This window comes from Camelus dromedarius, chromosome 8 (assembly GCF_036321535.1).
Source record: "Camelus dromedarius isolate mCamDro1 chromosome 8, mCamDro1.pat, whole genome shotgun sequence".
Lineage (NCBI taxonomy): Eukaryota > Metazoa > Chordata > Mammalia > Artiodactyla > Camelidae > Camelus > Camelus dromedarius.
The window spans coordinates 20,217,182-20,236,178 of NC_087443.1; the positions used below are offsets into that span (position 1 = coordinate 20,217,182).

At 43.8% G+C, this 18,997-nt stretch overlaps 1 protein-coding gene across 5 annotated transcripts in view; it reads left to right on the plus strand.

The window, feature by feature from the left end:
* The window catches only part of ARHGAP22 (Rho GTPase activating protein 22), a 179,612-nt gene that overhangs the window by 69,532 nt on the left and 91,083 nt on the right, over positions 1–18,997 (plus strand). The gene's annotated exons all lie outside the window — the stretch shown is intronic.

The following is an 18,997-nucleotide window of genomic DNA, read 5'->3' on the forward strand; positions in this document are numbered from 1 at the left end:
GCTGTTGTCCTAACATCCCGTGTGGCCTAGAAAACCACCATGTGCTGGAACTCGGAGCTGGGAGCCTTGGAAGCAGCAGAGGAGAAAGCGTGGGAGGTGACGCCTGTGTCCTCCGGTGGAAGAGCCTGGGATCCGCGGCCGCGTGACTGATGCAGCTGTAGGTTCTAGCCGAGGCGATTTCAACATCACTTTGAGAGCAGGCTGGGTTCCGTTTGTTTTTGTTTTCCAGGAGAATAAGTAATGGGAGGCTCGGCAGTGGGAGAGAAGATTGATTTAAAGTTTGATTTAATTTAGAGTAAAAGCTTGGAATTGGGAGGAGGAGAGACAAGACGGATGGGAAAGAGGCTGCACTTCTAGGAGTGAACATTAATACTGGGCAATCAGAAACCAGCCATCTTTAGGAAAGAGGACGCCTCAGGGGAGGAAAGAGAGGCCGTCTGACCCCAGAGCTTGAAGGTCACAGGGAATGTTCCAGCATGCCGCCGATCACCCCTTTGCTCCGGCCTCTGGGTACCAAACTAGCACATCAAAGACAAAACGGTGCTGTCATGAGCTGGCCCCTGGGGTCCCTGCCCCTGAGGAAGGTGCCTGGATTGTCTCCATTTTCTGGATGAGGGAACTGAGGGGCTGGCTCAGGCCTGGGTGAATGGGAACGTTACCAAAGAGCCTGAAGTCTGACAAAAGTGCGGGGAGCCTAGGAATCAGCTTAATGTCTGCCTGCGGAAACTCCCAGCTTTGACTGTGTAAGAGTCTACCCACCAGGGCCTTTATCTCGGCACTATCTGCGGGCGTAACTAAGATGCTGTCAGGCTGGTGGGAGCCAGTCCGTGCTCACAGCAAGTCGCAGAGCAGCCCTTGCATCAGACGCTCTTTCACATCCAGACCTCATAAATTCAACTCAGCTGGAGCTGATTCAGCCAACGCTAAGTGAGCATCCTTCATCAGCTGTAAACTGCTACTCAGACCACCCTAGAGGTCATTATTATTATTGTTGTTGTTGTTGTTATCTTTGTTGCCACTGCTACTGCTATTTTATAATGCTTCCTTAGTTTCATGTCTGTTGTCCATTCTAGTCTGTAAACTACAACCAGTGAATTTACAAGGCTGGGGGTGGGGGACGGCCAAGATGGAAAACAGCACTGAGATTCATAATCATCTTGACAGGCTGCTTTCATGGGAAATTGTTAAGATAAAATATAAAGTTCTTCCTTTGGTTCAAAAAAAATCACTTGATGTCATGGAAAGGAGAGGCCTGGATTTAAGAATAGGTCGAAAGGAGGCAAAGTTAAGTGTTTTAATGAGTTAAAGGCTCAATATAGACTAATAGTGAGATGTGGTTGCCGGAAAAGCTACTGGGGACAGTGGGTTGTGTTGAGCTGCACGGAAATTGGAACCAGGGAGGGAAGCCCTTGAGCTCTGCGTGGTCAGGCCAGGTCATAGCATAATAGTCCCCTCAAGGCACTGCAGTTTTATCCGGGCAGGAACAGGGCAGCCAGGATGGTGAGAGATCTGAACTCCTGCCTGTATAAAGAACAAAACAGAATAAATCATCTGGGGAAATGAACTCTTGGGAAAGGCACTAGGTCAGGCACTGCATCCTTATGTTAACAAGACTCTGTTTATGCTGTGAGCCTCCAGAAGCCATGCCAGGACACATGGAACTGCATGGAGTCCACCATGCCACTCATATATGAAGAACGCTTTGTTCCAGTGGAGCGGTCTGCTAGGCAGGGGTGAGCTCCAGTCCCTGGTGCTGGGCGAGCCAAGGCCAGACCATCACTTGACTTGGCGGCCTGGACTTGGAGTCTATCGTTGGGTAGGAAGCTGGCCAGAGATGATCTACAAATGCCCTTTCAATTCTCAAAGCCAGGGGGTTCTGTGGAGACCTTAGAAAGCAAGGAGGAATGGAGGAACAATAACAGGAGTCAGCCAAGCCACAGAGGTTTTCAGAAGTTCCATCCTGGATGAGTAACAGAGGAGGTGGGAGAAACAGGTGGGCTCTGGGGATCTGGCCAGAGCAGGGGAGTTTCCCAGAATTCCTGCTGTTGGTGCCACTCCTGGCCATTGGTTGCCATTTAATGCAGAGCTCCTGACAAAGGTCTTTGCGAAGACGCAGCGGGAAGCAAGAGAGTTGATGGGTACAGACCTTGGTGCAGTGGGGTCTTTGCAGCCAGTGTTTCCACCAGTCACATTTAGCTTGTTGAACTTGCCCCGGACTTCCTGAGAAGTCCGGGAGAGCCTGACTTCACTCTTCCTTTGTACTTCCCACCTGCACATCTCTGCCCACAGAACAAGTGCTTCGTTACCTCCCTGGCTGCCCCCATAGATCTTGGCACAGCTAATTCCAGTCTTTCTAGCTGCGCTCAGAAGGAACATGTGTGAGTGTGAGGGGAAGGCATCGAAGCACTGCGAGAGCCCCACTCTGCTCGGGCCTCAGGATCGCTCAGTAGCTGTTGAGTAAACACCCTCCCCAGGACGTCAGAAATCACCCTGAGCTAATTGGGACCTGATATTAATGTTGCCATTAATGCTACAGGAAAAAAAAATCAAACAATAAATATTTTCTTGTTTTAAATGTCCTTGGGGATAACTTCAAATGCTGCTTTTGTGAAGAATTACTTAGTGGACCCTTATTTAAAAAAAAAGAATCCTCATTTATTTATGTTCAAATATCAGAAGGTGTGGCTTTTTCGTGAGGGGTGCTTTATATTTTTGTAGCTATTTGAGAAATATAACTCCCCACGACTAACAGATCAAAATGAAAATTCTAGCCAAATGATCATTTAAAATCAAACAAATATATTTGGTAAATTCCAAATTGGCAACAGCAGCCAGCTCCATTTTTAAACTGTTTTTAAACTTTGTGGTTAAAACAATTTTTTCCCTGCACCTGACATATCAAGGAAAAACAGAGAATAGAAATAACCATCTAAAAATATGTGTTTTCAAGCTTATCTTTCACCATCCAACAGTGGTTCTTCTGTTGCAACTGAAATAACAATGCCGACATTACCTTACGCGTACCTACAGCTCATCAGTACGTGGCAAGATTTTGCCACTGTTGTAGGGAAGGAAAACCCAGTTTCTAAGGAGACTGATGCCACGCTCAGGGGTATATAAATCACACTGGGCGAGTGTCCTGGTTGCCCCCGAATTATTTTGCACTTCCAGTGTCACTGCCTACAAAACGGATCTTCACCTTCTGAAAACGACTCATGTGTTTCCTTCCATGTGGCTGCCTGTTCGTGTAAATGTAATAAGCCTCCCTCAGGGTCTGCTCATTTAAGTCAGCACAGATATTAGCTTACAGTAGCTAAATATCTTCTACTTAAAAGAGATCAATCCTTTGGCTTTCAATTGAACCCAGTTAATTTACAGTAATAGCTCGAAGACTGATGGGTAAATTATGCGTTTTGTCAATTACTAGGCAAAAAAATGAACCGAATGATGTTGAGGCAGCATGGAAAACACATCTCATTCATTGTTTAGATGAACATAAGTTACTTTTAATTATATTTGGGGCCTTCTAGCTCCTTTGTACATCGGTTAAAGACTGAGTTACCGTTTATCAGCAAAAAGGAGGTGATTTGGAGGGGCTGCTGTGGGATTGCTGTCTTGCCTGGTCCGCTGAGGTCTGTGGGTGGGTTTCCTGAACGAACTGTAGCCTTTGCAGAGGATTGGGGTGGGGTGTGCCTTACTCGGCAGAAAGTGGCACATGCCCCTTAGAAGCAGTTGGCTCAGCAGGTCAGCCTGGTAGAGGAGACCTTTGAAACATACCGTGCTTCTCAGACTAACCTGCTATCAAGTAAACAGCATAGTGGCCCCACTCCTAGATCACCGTATACCCCAGAGCATAGCATTGGTTGCGGGCTGCAAGAGCAAGAAGACAGAACCAGGCGACTTCCAGTCAAGAAGGGGCCCCTCCCACCCAAGATGAGCCAGCATGAACATGTCCTAGTGGTGTGTATCCTGAGCAGAAACAAACTGCCAAGGAGTGTGCTCCAAGGCTTGGGGCAGCCTGAGCGAGCAGGGTCAGCCTCTGGGACAGCCTGTTCATCATGGGGGGATGAAGGCTGGACTCTGTGCAGCCTCAGAAATGGGGCAGGGACCACCACACGCTGTGGCTCAGTGCTGCAGACCCTGGGCTGTGGACAAGCTACGTCCTCCTGGGCTCCGCACAGTGTGGGGCAGGGGCCAGGCAGTGCTGACCATCAAAGGCTCCCAGCTCTGAAGTAGAGGCTTTTCCAAACCTGCCACGTGGAGTCTGAAGAGCTGAGGGCAGGGTTCGCACCTTGTGGGGCAGAAATCGACACCAACATCTGCCTGAGTCTTGGGTTGGAGAACGTACTGGAGAGAAGTGTCTGGCCAGTGAAGACCCACGCTCCTCTAGGAAGCTTAGAGCACGTGCTCTCTCAGGGCTGGTTCCCTTCTGAATGCAACAGCCCTCGACTGCAGTGACCAATGCAGCCTTGCCCTGCTCAGTGCTTTGACCATGAGAGCTTGGCAGATCCCGCTGGCCCATGCCCGCTAAGGCTGTATCCCAGGCAGAGGGGCCTGCCCTCTCTTTGCTTTTCCCTCCCAACATCCAATCAGAGGAGCAAGAGAATAACCGTTATGAGTTAAACGGCTTTTCCTGCGCAGAAATCTGATGTTTAAATAATATTATGATTTTTAAAACTTTTTTATTGGACCAGGTAAGCTGTTCGGAACAAAATTATCTAACATGTATTTGCTCAAAATAATATCTAATTTGTTAAAATAAACAATGCTAAATGTTCCTGCAATCCCAGCACCTAAACAAAAATAAAAGTTTACCTCTTGCTGGGGCAAGGCCACTGCGGAGCAGATGGAAGCTTCATCTGTTTCTGTGGCTTCCAGGGTTCATGTGGCAAGGGAGGGAGGAGAGAAGGCTGGGGGTCACAGGCAGTTGCTAAAGGACCTGGCCTGGAAATGGATGACATCACTTCTGCCCAGTCCTACTGGCCTGAGCCCTGTCACCACTAGAGGGTTCAAGATGGAAGCATGTAAGCATTCTGGTCCCCTGGTCACAAATATTGCTTCCCTTGAGTGCCTGGAAAGCTACTCGGCACCCCAGCACTGGGCCCATCACAGGGACACAGTGAGGCTAGGACGCTAAATTTAGTTGAGTGCTGGCTTCGTACAGACACTATCCGTGTGGCATCGCATCTCGTAATCATGAACATGATCACAGGCATGGGAAAGCCCACAGTGATGATAAGGCTTGAGGAGTGACCGTGTTGGGACCCCTTGCCTGGGTAGAGCCTGAGATTTCGCTGTGCTAAGACCATGGGCACCACCTCAACCCCCCGGCCTCTGCAAGGCTCAGGAACCCAGTGAAATGAGGCCACCTGAAAGAATGGCTCCAAGAATCACTCAAGGAGAGTCAGGAGAGTCAAGGGCAGGGTCCAAGAGTGGTGCAGAACCAACCACAGGGAAAACTGGCTCCTGGAGGGAGACCCACTCACCCTACAAAGGGCGTTCCCTCCGGGGATGGGAGAGGCATTAACCTTGAGGCTGGAGGGTTGCTGAGGCTCTGCCCTGACCTGTCTTAGAGCCTCCAGTCTGCCCCAGGCTCACCTCTGATCCCAGCTGGACTTTTGTGGGCTCAGGCTCCAGGCTGGGCAGCCCTCCAGGTGAGGGCTTCAGGGCTTGTGGCCATCTGGAGGGGTGTGGGAAGGTGCAGGGAGCTGGTGCTCAGACCCCAAAGCCCCTGCTTTCTGCAGAGCACAGTGCTGTCCCTCCAACACTCAGCCCCGAAAGGGACACCTCACAGGCTGAAAGATGCTCCAGGGACACCCAGTGTAGCCCAAGACACAGGGGTGAAGCAGGGCTTGGAGACACGTGGAGCACACCAAGTGTATTTGGAGTGCGCAGGAGGCAATCGGCTGGGAGAAGCTTGCAAATAATGAGGCGAGACAAGTAACCCATCTCAACCTCTTAGGGAGGGAAAGCACCCCAATCAAGAAGCCATTTGTCTCCAACTTTTGGGTTGCCTTTTTTAATATCTGCATTTGGGCAGTAATGGACCATGGTTACCGGCTTGTACGATAAGGAAGGAGGATGTTTCCCTACTTGGCACTGAACTTCATTCTGATCTGCGTTATTTAATATTTGGAGTGATTCAGCTCCTGGTTGGGTGTCAGAGGCTAAAGCTTTTTAAGATTGATCTGAGGCCACAGTCAGAATCATAGGAGATAAAGAATCCAGAGTGATTCCTTTTTCAAACGTGTCTGCAATTTTCCAAGATGCTGCTGGTGGGAAATCTTATCATGCCCCTTGCTCGGAAGCATTTCAGAAGCTGGTTCTTCAGACAGTCTCCCTTTAGACAAGGTGAAAAATGAAGACTTCCCAGACAGCCTGCCTTTGATCAAGTTGGAGAGAGATCTGGATGAGAGCGTGAAGATTACGGAACTCTAGTGTAGCCCAAAACCCAGACCAGGGGGAAAAGCGCAGACACGCCAGGCCCTGCAGGAGGTCCCCACAGGATTGTCACCACAAACTGTGAAGGAAGAACCCTGTCCTTCACCACTCTGGGGCTCCGGAACCTACATCATACCTTATTTTGTGGCACAAGTCATGGTATTATTGGGGATGGGGTTGTTCCTAGAGACAAACCAAATGTACAGAAATAGTGGCCAAAGTGCTTTTAAAATTACAACTGTGACAAATACTTGCATTTATTCAGCCTTTAGCGTTTACAAAGCTCTAGCTTAGGCAGCCCCGTGAGGAACAATGATCAGAGGTTCATGTCCTCATTTTTACTGGTAAGAAAACCAGGCCTCAGCCCTGGAGCTGCTTGAATTACACATTAAGTGGCAGTGTTGCAATAATTACAACCCCCTGTAATTATTTTTAAATGTTTATATAGATTCCAACTCCTGCTAAGATGGGTATAAGCAGACTCTATTCCTTGGCTATGTCATAACTCGCAAATCACAGCGATAGCATTTAACTCTTGCCTGCACTGAACCCGGTCGCTGTTGAGGCATCGGCTTGTGGAGGCCTCAAAACACATCACATTTGGGTTTGGGAAATGGCAGCTTGCCCCGTCACGCAGGCATTGGAGGCCCAGTCTGAGCCCATGCACTGGCCGTAAACTCTCACTAGTGACACCTCCACCATGCTGCCTTCCTGGGTGTCGGCTACAGTCTGGCTCCATTCCAGGCCTTCTGTTCACTCTGTCCCATTTGGTTCCTGAACACAGAGGGAAACTGAGGCTGGGAGAAGGGAATTTGTCCAACCACTTGCTGTCAGTAAGCAGTGATGTCAGGATGAAACCAGATCTTTCTAAAGGTTGCACCTATGAGGTTTCCATGACTATTCCACATCATCTCAGATTTAGAATGTTTGTTAGTTTATTTATTTTATATATATATATATTTTTTTTTTTTTTTGATGGAGGTACCTGGGGTTGAACCAAGGACATTGTGCATGCTAGGCACACACTCTACCACTGAGCTATACAATACCCCTGTCAGATTTAGAATGTAATGGATGCTTATCTTTTCATGACTTGGGTAAGTTCTAGGCATGAGACATCTGAACAGAGACAGGTGAACGGCAATCTTTGTCACCACTGCTGCTGTTACGTGTCTCAGTCATTCTCCTGGACCGAGCGGAGGCCTCCGGACCATAGGGTGCTCTGCGAGCTGTTCCCAGGAGAGATCATTCTTTGCCAAACAAGCCATGGCAGCCTCCTGGCATGGGCCGGGGCTTGTGCGCTCTGGTCAGACAACTTGGAGAGTAATTGTCACCAGGTATGATTCCGAGCGACATGGAGAGGCCCGCCACTCCTGATGTTTGCAGAAGGGAGGAGAGGAGAGGTGGCTCTCCTTTGCCTGGGGATGACAGATGGACCTCCGGGCCACAGAAAAGCTGAGCAGGCCGGCCTGGCCCTTGACACGTGCAGTTGGGGAGGGCTTAGCCGGGCAGTGACACTGGCAAGAGGGCAGCAGCCTGTTACTCAGGCATGGGCTGTGCCCTGTGAATTATCTCTCGTGCTTTTTTTTCCTTTTGTACTTTTAAATTAGATTTTCTTATTTTTGATGCAAACATTATTGGGCAAAACATGAAAGCTGCTTCACCCTTCCCCCCACTCCCTCCCCAAGTGTCAGTTTTCTGTGCCATTTCTGTATATTTACATGTTGCTCCTGGATTCTTGAGAGAGGGCAGTAACAGAAATGGAGATGGGAAAGTACTATATTATTTTTCTGGCACTTCTTTTTTTTTTTAATTTAACAATTAATCTCAGAAGCTTTTTCCATTTACCTTGTTCTGATATGGCTGTACTAGAAATTATTTAACCACTCCCCCGTTGATGGACAAGTTATTTACACATTTTCTGGTAGAGAAATTTTTACAAAAGGCATCATTATACATATCTCTTTGTATGTTTGTTTTTCCTTGGAATAAATGCTCAAAATTCAATACTAGGTTAAAGTATATTTCATTTTCAAATTATTTTAGACATTGCCAGATTGCTTTCAAAAAGGCTTTATCAAATTACTGTCCCATCAAAAATGTCTGAGAATGCCCATTTCTCTTGCTTTCCCCAATATTAGATATTGGTAGTCACTTTATTTTATTATTTTTTATTGATGTATAGTTGATTTGCAATATTGTATTAGTTCCAGATGTACAGCGTAGTGATTGGGTTAGTTTTTTTGTGGATTATATTCTGTTCTAGGTTATTACAAGATATTGAATAGAATTCCCTTTGCTATATAGTAAATCCTTGTTGCTTATCTGTTTTATGTATAGTAGCTTGTATCTGTTAATCCCAAACTCCTAATTTGTCCCTTCCCCCAGTAGATATTTTAAATTAAGACTCTTACGACATGTTTACCCACCATTTGTACTTCTTCCATTAATTTCTTGTTAATACCCTTAACCCATTATTCTACTAGATTCTTTGTCTTTTATTTTAATAATACATTTTACTTAACCCAACATATCCAGAAAATGTCATTTCGGTATGCCAGGAATATAAAATTATTCATGAGCTATTTTACATTCTTTTTTTTTATACTGAGTCTTCAGATTCTCCTTACATTGAGCATCCCTGAATTTGGACACTAAGTTTTCATCAGAAAAACTCAGTCTGTATTGCGATTTCCTGAAGTTTACCTTTGAAGAAGATTCACATACCCACTTTGTTCTAGATTTTTTTTCATAAATTTCTTTCTTTTGGGGGAGAGTGGGGGAAAGTAATTAGGTTTATTTATTTTTATTTATTAGTTTTTTTAATGGAGGTACTGGGGATTGAACCCAGGACCTCGTGCCTGCTAGGCACACACTCTGCCACTGAGTTATACCCTCCCCCTCCCTGTAACATTGTTCTAAATATACTGTGGGAGGCAGAAGAATGGCTCCCCAAAGATGTCCCTGTCCCTGGAACCTGCCAATGTTAGGTTACATGGCAAGCAGGAGTTAAGGTTGACGATGAGATCAAGGTTACTAATCAGCTGACCTTCACATAAAGAAATTATCCTGGATTACTCAGGTGGGCCCCAATGTGATCACAAGGGTCCTTGATAGTGGAAAAGGGAAGCAGGAGAGGAGGGCAGAGTCCAACAGCAGTTTCAAGATGCAATGCTGCTTTGAAGATGGAGCAAGGGGTCAAGAGCGGAAGGATGCAGGCAGCCTCTAGAAGCTGCAAAAAGAAAGCAAACAGCCTCCCCTGAAGCCTCCAGAAGGAACACAGCCTTCCCCACCCTTGCTTGTAGCCCGGTGAGGCCCATTTCAGACTTCTGACCTCTAGAACTATATAAAAATAAGTTATTGTTGTTTTAAGTCACAAATTTGTGGTGCTCTGTTACGAAACGGATACACATACTTAAAACTTTTCCAATAACTGAATCAAGTATCAGTTTTTCATAACAGCTTTATTAAAATATAATTGTCATCAATAAACTGCACATATTTAACACGTGCAATTAGATAAATTATAATACATGTGTATGGCGGGGTGGAGGGCGTGGCTCAAGTGGTAGAGCGCATGCTTAGCACGAACGAGGTCATGGGTTCAATCCCCAGTACCTCCTCTAAAAAAATTAATAAACGTAATTACCTCCTCCCCCCAAAACAAAAAAGAATTAAAAAATAATAGAATAATAAATTTTTTAAAAAGGATTTAAAAAAAAATAATACATGTGTATACCTGTGAAACCATCACCACAATCAAGATAGCAAACATTATCTGTTACCCCCACAAAGTTCCCTTGTGTCCTTTTGTAACCCCTACCCCCCTCTTCTGCCTCTCCTGACCCCAAGCAACCACTAATGTGCTTGGTATACATTTTTGGGAATTTTAGGGAAACAGAATAACACAGTATATATATCTGGCTTCTTTCACTCATTATAATTATTTAGAGATTCATCCATGTTGTAGCATGCATTTTTATTCATTTTTATTGCTGAGTAGTATTCCATCACATGACTGTACCACAGTTTATCCCATTTATTGCCCAAAAACTAGCCTCTGTAAGCTGATAGCCGAATTGAGACTCGGAGGCAGAGTTTTGGGAGAATTGGAAAAGAACAGCTTCATTGCTTTGCCAGGCAGAGGAAGTCACAGCGGGCTAATGCCTTAAATACTGTGAGCTGTTCTTGGGCTAAGGATCCTAGGGTTTTATAGAAAAATGGAAACGGGAGGGTGATAACAATCAGGTTGAGAGCAAGGGCTACATTCCTTTCATTTTGACAAGAACTTGCTGTTGAGGAATTTAGGAGGGTCTGCTCATTTTCTTGAGGTTATCGGTCCGTGACCCTCTTGCAAGACCTCTAGGGTAAAAGGATAAGTTATCCTAAGAAAAGAATGCACGGGGTGGGGAGCATGTTACTCATAAAATCAGTTTAGCTAGAAGTACAGGCCTGAACAACCCAGTAGCCACCTCGTTAGTTTTCTGCCCTTTCACATTCACATTCACTTGTTGATGGCCATTTGGGTTGCGTCCAGTTTGGGGATATTAATAATGAAGCTGCTATGAGCATTGCTGTAGAATCTCTGTCTGGACACGGATTGGCTGGATCGTACCTTAGATGTATGTTTAACTGTTTAAGAGACTGCTGAACTGTTTTCCAGTGTTGTACCATTTTACATTCCCACCAGCAGTGTAGGGGAGTTCTAGGTCCTCCACTCTCACATCAACCCTTGGTACAGTCAGTCTTTTACATTTTATTTACTCTAATATGTAGTGACATCACGTTGTGGTTTTAACATGTATTTCCCTAACTTCTGATGATGTGGAGGATCTTTTCATGAGCTTATTTGCCATTCCTACATCATCTATCATAAAGTATCTGTTCAAATCTTTTACCTATTTTTTAAATTGGGTTGCTTATTTCCCCATTATTAAATTTTGAGTGTGCTTTGTATATTGAGGGTACAAGTCCTTTACCAGATATATGATTTTCAGGTATTTTCTTCCATTATGTTACTCATATTTTCATTCTCTTAATCATATCTTTCAAAGAGCGGGGGGGGGGGTTATTCAAATAGGTCAAATTATCAATTAGTTCTGCTATAAATTGTGCTTCTGATGTTGTGTGAAAGAAATCTTTGCCTAGTCCAAAGTCATAAAGGGTTCCTACCAGAAGTTTCAGTCTTAGATTTTACATTTAGGTATATGATTTATTTGGGGTATATTTTTCTATGTGATGTGAGGCATGGATCAAAGTTCACCTTACACAAGAGTATAAAATTTTTCCACCACCATTTCCTGAAAATACTAGCCTACTGTCTGTCCTCCACTGAATTGCCTCTGCACCTTTGTCAAAAATCAGTTTTGTTTGTTTGTTTGTTTCTGAATTTTCTAGTCTATTTCATTAACCTCTTTGTCTGTCTTAATGCCAATATCGCAATGGTTTGATCACTGTAATTTTGTAAGTCTTGAAATACAGAAGTATTAGATCTCCAACTTTGTTATTCTATTTCACAGTTGTCTGGCTGTTTTAGGTCCTTTATATTTCTATATGAATTTTAGAATCAGCTGGTCAGTTTCTACAAAACACCTACTGGAGTTTGGATTGTGATTGCTTTGACTCTTTGAGCCAATTTAGGGAAGAATTGAAATCTTAACAGTAATAAATGTTCTGATCAATGAACACAGTGTATCTCCCCATTTAGTTATATCTTCTTTTAGTTCTCCCAGCAATGACTTACAGTTTTCAGTGCACAGATCTTGAAAATTTCTTGTTATATTTATCCCTAAGTATTTCATGTTTTGGGTGTGATTAAAATGGTTTTGAATTTAAATTTCCAATTGTTCATTGCTAATATATAGAGACATGATTTAATTTTGTGCACTTGTCTTGTACCCTGCCACCCTGCCAAACTCATTTATTAATTCTAGCAGCTTTTTTTTATAGGGTTTCATCAAATTTTCTACATAGACAGTTATGTTGTCTGTAGAAACAATTTCACTTCTTCCTTTCCAATCTGGACAACTTTTATTCCTTTTTCTCGCCTTATAACAGCAGCTAGGACTCCAGTACAATGTTTAATAGAGGTGATAAGAGTAAATATCACGGTGTTGTTCCTGGTCTTAGGGGAAAAGCTTTTAGTGTGATATTAGCTTTTTGTTTTTCAGAGATACATTTTTATCAGATTGAGGAAGTTCTTTTTTAGCCCTAGTTTGGTGGCAGTTTTTATCAGGAATGGATGTTGAATTTTGTCAACTGCTTTTTTTTTTTTTTCATCTATTGAGATGATCTTTTCTCTTTTCTGGTTTATAAATATAGTGAATTGACAGATTGATTTTGGATTGCATTCTTGGGATAAACTCCAGTTGGTAATTAAGAGTTTTCCTTTTTATATATTGTTGAATTTAATTTGCTAAAATTTTGCTGAGAATTTTTGCATCTGTGTTCCTGAGTGATATTGTCCTTTTCTTATAATGTCTTTGGCTGGCTTTATATCAGAGTTTTGGCCTCATGAAATGGCCTGGAAACTATACCTATTTTCAGTTTTTAGAAAGAGTTTGTGTAGTATTGTGTTATTTTTTCCTTATATTTGGTAGAATTCACTACTGAAGTCATCTGCATTTGGAGTTTTCTTTATGGAAAAGTTTTTATCTACAAGTTCCATTTCTTTATCAGATACAGGGTTATTTAGCCAGTCCTTCTGGACTGAACATCAGTAGTTTGTGTCTTTTTTTAATCCACTACATCTAAATTGCCAGATTTATTAGCGTAATGTTTTTCTTAACATTACTTTATTATCTTCTTTAAATCTGAAGACTCTGTAGTGAAGTCACGTCTCTCCTTCCTGATATTGGCAATTTATCTTCTCTCTTTTTCCTGATTAGTCTGGCTGGAGCCTGATCAGTGGTACTGATCTTCTCAACGAACTACCTTTTAGTTTCAGTGACATTAGTCTTTGTTTTCCATCTTATTTATAGCCACTCCATCTTTATTTTTTCTTCCTTTTGCATTGAATTTAATTTGCTCTTCTATGTGTAATTTTTTAAGATGGTAGCTGAGGTCAATGATTGAGGCCTTTCTTCTTTTCTGATATCAGCATTTAGTGCTGTAATTTACCCCTCAACTACTACTTTAGAGGCATGTAACAAAATTTTATATGTTGTGTTTGCATTTCTATCCAGTTTCAAGTACTTTCTAATTTTCCCTTTTTAAAATTTTTTCTTTGATGTATGGGTTATTTAGAAATGCATTAATTAGTTTCCAAGTGTTTGGGAATTTTCCAGAAATTTTTCTGTTATTGATGTCTAGCTTAATTCCACTGTGGTCAGAGAAGATATGTGGTATTTGAATTCTTCGCCTTTTATTAAGAATTGTTTATGGCCATCTTAGTACAAGTTTCATGGGCATCTGAAAAGAACATACATTCTGCTGTTGAGGGAAGCAACAATTAGGTCAAATTGGTTGATAGTGTTTTTTCAGGTCATCCGTATCCTTACTGATTTTTTCATCTACTTGTTCTATCAATTATTGATAAACAGACATTGAAAATTTTTACTATAGTCATCTATTTTCTGTTTCTCCATTAATCCTCATTCCTTTGGGTAGACCCTTTTTTCCATCTAATATCATTCTAATATCATTTTCCTTCAGCCTGATTGTCTTCAACAGTTCTTGTAGTATCAGTCTGATAATGATGCATTATTTCATATTTATTTTGTATCTCTTAAAAGGTCTTCATGTAGCCTTTATTTATGAGGGATACTTTCACTGGATTCAGAATGGAAGGTTGACAGATTTTTCTTTCAATACTTTTAAAGATGTTGTTCCACTGATTTCTCATCTGCATTGATTCTGATAAGAAATCTGCTGTCATCTCCACCTTTGCTCCTCCATACATATTGTATCATTTCCCTCTGACTGCTTATAAGAGTTTCTTTTTGTGATTAAGTTTGAGCCATTTGATTATGAAATACCTTCATATACTTTTCTTTATGTTTCTTGTGTTTGGGGCTCATTGGACTTCTTGCATCTGTGAGTTTATATGGTTCATAAATTTGGGAAAGTTTCAGCTATTATTTCTTCAAATATTTTTCAGTTCCCCCCTTCTTTTTCAGAGACTCCAGTTACATATATATTCTGTTGTTTGAAGTAGTCCCACATCTCACTGATTCTCTGTCCATTCCTTTTAAATTTCTTTTCTCTTTGTTTCATTTTGAGTAGTTTCTATTGCTATGTTTTCAAGGTTTGATTTGAGTCTTTTTTTTTTTTTTTTCACATTTTACATTGAGGGAGTCACCTTGGGTCATCCTCTGACCTCACTCAGACTTTCATGATGTCTCATCTAACATCTTGACTGTCATTGCATAAAAGACCCCAAGCTAGAAACACTCAGCCACTCCAAAATTCCTAATCTACAGAAATTCTGTAGGAGAATAAATGTTTATTATTATTTAAGCTACCGTGTTTGGGAGTAATTTGCTTTGTAGCAATAGGTAACTAATAATATTTAGAATCTGATATAGGAGGCTTTCTGAATTCATCTTCCCCAGCCCCTAAGTTCCACAATACCACAGTACAGTACCATATTCTAGGGTTCCCCATTGCTGGATTTAGACAAACGAGAGGGAGCAAGGCTCACTAGGCTGTTTCCCCTCCACCTGCAGTGTTCCTGGAGTTTGCATGTAATATGTTGTAGAAATGATGGATTTTGAATAAACCTTCTAATTTGACACGAATATATGAAATATATTCTCTCCCAAAGGCCCTTCTGCTGGATGTGCCTTACTCATTTCCCAGAGGTGGCTCTCTGAGAGAAGGAATTTCTGGAGCTTGTGTCTGGGGACTCCACCAGCTACCCATGGACCTTATCAAACTGATACACTTAAAAAGGTTGGGGAGGGAGCTATGGTGAGATAGCAGCAGGCCTCGAGTAGGGCCCTGTTGCATGCAGACAGAATGGGACATCCTTTGACCATTACTTACACTAATGGACTACATTGGTGTAGAGCTAGAAATGAGTGGAGTCAGTGGCAGAAGTCAGTCTTCTCAGGAGGAACTTGGATGCACCTAGGCTCAGACACATGGGAAAGGGGAGAGGGGATTAACCTTTGTTGAAAGTATTACCAAGTCCAACCTCATACTACTTGCGTCCCAGACCAATAAATCCAGGGATGAGTATTTGGGGGTAAGGAATAATGACTATTCAGAAAGCCAGCAGACCGAGAAGATGGTGCATTACTGTCCCAAAGAACCATCTCGCCTGAGTTAGAATTCATGCTTCTTTTATACTAAAAGGGGAAGGAGTAAAGTCAAACATTTCCTGGTTCTGGTCAGCCTCTGGAGGGGATGTGTTAATTTCTTCCTTCCTGCAGGCATTCACAGTGGGCCTGGTCAGGATGTTTCCTGTGAGCTAAGCAAAGGTATTTTAGCTTAATGCTCATTACCTGGGAGGCAGGGTTCCCAGTGATGGGCCATTATGTATAATTTAAGCTTATGGGTAGCATCCCTTTAGTAATTACCTGGTAGCAAAAGCAATAGAATGCAAAGGTGAAAGTAAAAGAAACAGATCCAATATGGAGTCAGATTTGTTCTTCCCTGTTACAGAAGCTGTCATGTGACTGGCGTTTGCACCCTCTCTTTCTGCACCCAGGTGCCCACCTGTGCAGTTCTAGGTGCAAACACTGTATCTGGTCCCTTCCCAGGCACTGCAGGATGGAGGCCAGCTGACCCCCGTCCAAAGTGCTGAAGGTCGGGGACACCTTGGTCCCCTCTCGTCTGGGGCACTGTCTGAGGGGCTGGAGGCAGGTCTTCATCCTTGGGAACTGCGTGCGTCCAGGGTACAGCAGCTCAACCAAAACCTGGCTCTCCAAGGCCAGCAGGAAAATATCAAATCATTCAACAGCCTCGTGATGTAGATGCCGTTAGCCTTGCTTTGCACACGACGGATCTGATGTGCTGAGTAAACTTAGGGAAAAGGCACCTTCCTTTGGCTGCTTCCTCTAAGTGCCACTAGACAGTGGTTCTCAAAGTGTATTCCCAAGGGCCAGCAGCATCAGAAAGCTGGTTAGAAATCCAGATTCTCCTCCTTTCTCCAGAGCTGTAGAATCAGGAATCCCAGGGCTGGGTCTACCAGGGCTATGCTTACCAGTCCATTGTTAAACACTTCCATTATTCAAAATTAAATCATACAGATCTACTATTAAATAAATTATATTAAAAACAAAGATAATCAGTCTTCAAAATGTATCACAAGGGGGTGATACATTTTGACTTCATTTAATATTACCTGTGCCTGAGAGCCTGTTGACCCCTGTTGTATCTGTGGGGCAGGAGCCCTTCAGTGTATTTCTTCCCAGTGTCATACTCACTGATGACGTGAAATCATCCATTGGGGGAGGGGTGTTTATATTACAGAAGTTGGCAAACACTAAATCAGGTTGCCTGATTTTTTCAGAGAGCCTTTTGTTAAACGTTTACCACACCACCACCAGATCTGGCGCTCTGTGTTTTAACAAGCTCTGGGGTGACTCTGATACCTGCTCAAGGCTGAGATCTACCCAACGTGTTTCAGCTGGATGCTTCGTACTGACTCCTGATGTGTCTTTCGTGACAGCCTTCACAAACGTCATACCGGAAACAGGAAAACAGACTCCCTCTGCTCTCCTGCTTCCCCTCCCCTCCCCTTCTGTTCCCTGCTCCCAGCCCTCCACCCACAAATGACTGAACAAGATGCTGAGCTCAAAGCTGTGGGGTTAACCAGTGGCAGGAGGCAGGAGGGATCTGGGCAACCGAAAGCCAGTTCTGAGGGCCCCCTGCAGTGATGGGGCCACACTGGGAATCACCCAACTGAGCAGTGGGTCCCAAAGTCACAGCCTGGCTCTCCAGGGCAGCTTCTGGTCCACAAAGTCAGCCAGCAGCCTCTGTCACAAATGTGGGAGGGGAAGTGCTCCAGCTTCAGACATACCCGGGTACACATCCCAGCTCACCCCTGCCAGCAGTGGGACAAGGGGCTGGTTACTTCACCTCTCCAACCTCTCCATCTGCTCATCCAGGCAAATAGGAATAGTAGTACCCACCCCTGTGGGAACTCTAGAAAGATTAAATCCAATAGTTTAGACAAAGAGCCAGGAATATAGTACAAGCTCTCTAAGCAGGAGCTATTACTGCTTTTCCATTTAGCTGGAATAGAAAGTAATGTTAGTGGCAATATTGTTATTCCCATTTTATGGATGACAGATATTGAGGCACAAAGAGAAAAAAGCAAAGTGCTCAGGATTACACCCAAACGGTTACTGAAATAGCAAACACCCATCCCATTAGCCAGTGATGGACCTCGTCCACACCCTCTAATGAGCACGTTTCCCCATCCTTGGGCTATGGTCCTGATTTATTCCCACTAGCTCCAGATTCCCTAGAAAGAAACTGTTAATTTAGTTATAACGATTACCATCTGGTTCTCTGGTTTATTGCTGTAATTTCTCTAGAGCAAGCATCCGTGGGTGAAGACACCATTCTGCCTTTACGTTACTTAAATGAGAAAAAGCATCTCCCTCTGTGCAGCACCAGACTTCAGCAGCCACGTGGAGGCTCCAGTTACCTTTAAAGCCAGGAATTGCCTGGAAAAGATGGGAGTGGAAAGATGAGTGCCCTGTGAGCACACATAAGGGTAGGGGACTGAAGGCGACGACGTGGATAAAGCAGATGATCACGCCAGTCACTTGGGCAAGTGCAGATGCAGGGGTGCCATTCCCCCACCCGGCGTGGAGCCCTGACACACAGTAATAGCTAGGATTTATTTAGCAAATACATGGCTTTCACTGTGTGCCAGGTACTGCTCTGAGGACTTTCCAAGTACTGATTCATTTCATGTTCACAACAGCCCCACAAAGGACTATTATTATTTCTACTTCACAGATAAGGAAATTGGGAGGTTGCACAGAGAGATTAAGCAATTTGCCTGAGGTCACACAGCCAGTAAGTAGCTGAGCCAGGATCAGAACCCAGGCAGTTAGACTGTAGGGATGGAGTTTCCCATGGAAAGAACCCAAAATGTCTAGTTGGAGCTGAACGCAGTCCGAGTTGAACAGATCTGAACGTGAACCAAAGGCCTTGGTGGAGATCAGTCACTCTGCATAGATAAAGGGGACAAAGGAGGCCCTGCCTAACCTGGTTGGGGGTGGGGGAGGATGAGTCAAAATGGTTTTGACAGCACCTTGTCTAGAGCAGGACTTCCTGAACAGGAATCTGGTGTCTCAATGCCACTGAGAAGTGGGAGTTGCTATCTCATTGTACAGATGTGGAAACTGGAGTTCAGAGAAGTTCAGTGGTTGCCTGAGGTCACACAGCCTGGGAGTGCAGGGCTGGGACTCAAACCCACCCAACCCATCCCTATACTTCCTGCTCTTATCCTGCATCTTTCAGCCTGCAGATTTCAGCATTAGAGAACAAGGTGGGACCCACTGGGACCCACCCCTTGTAAGGTACACACATGAGTACACCAGGCTTGTGGCACCATCTGTCCTGGGTCCCTTCTGCATGGTAGCTGACTCCCATG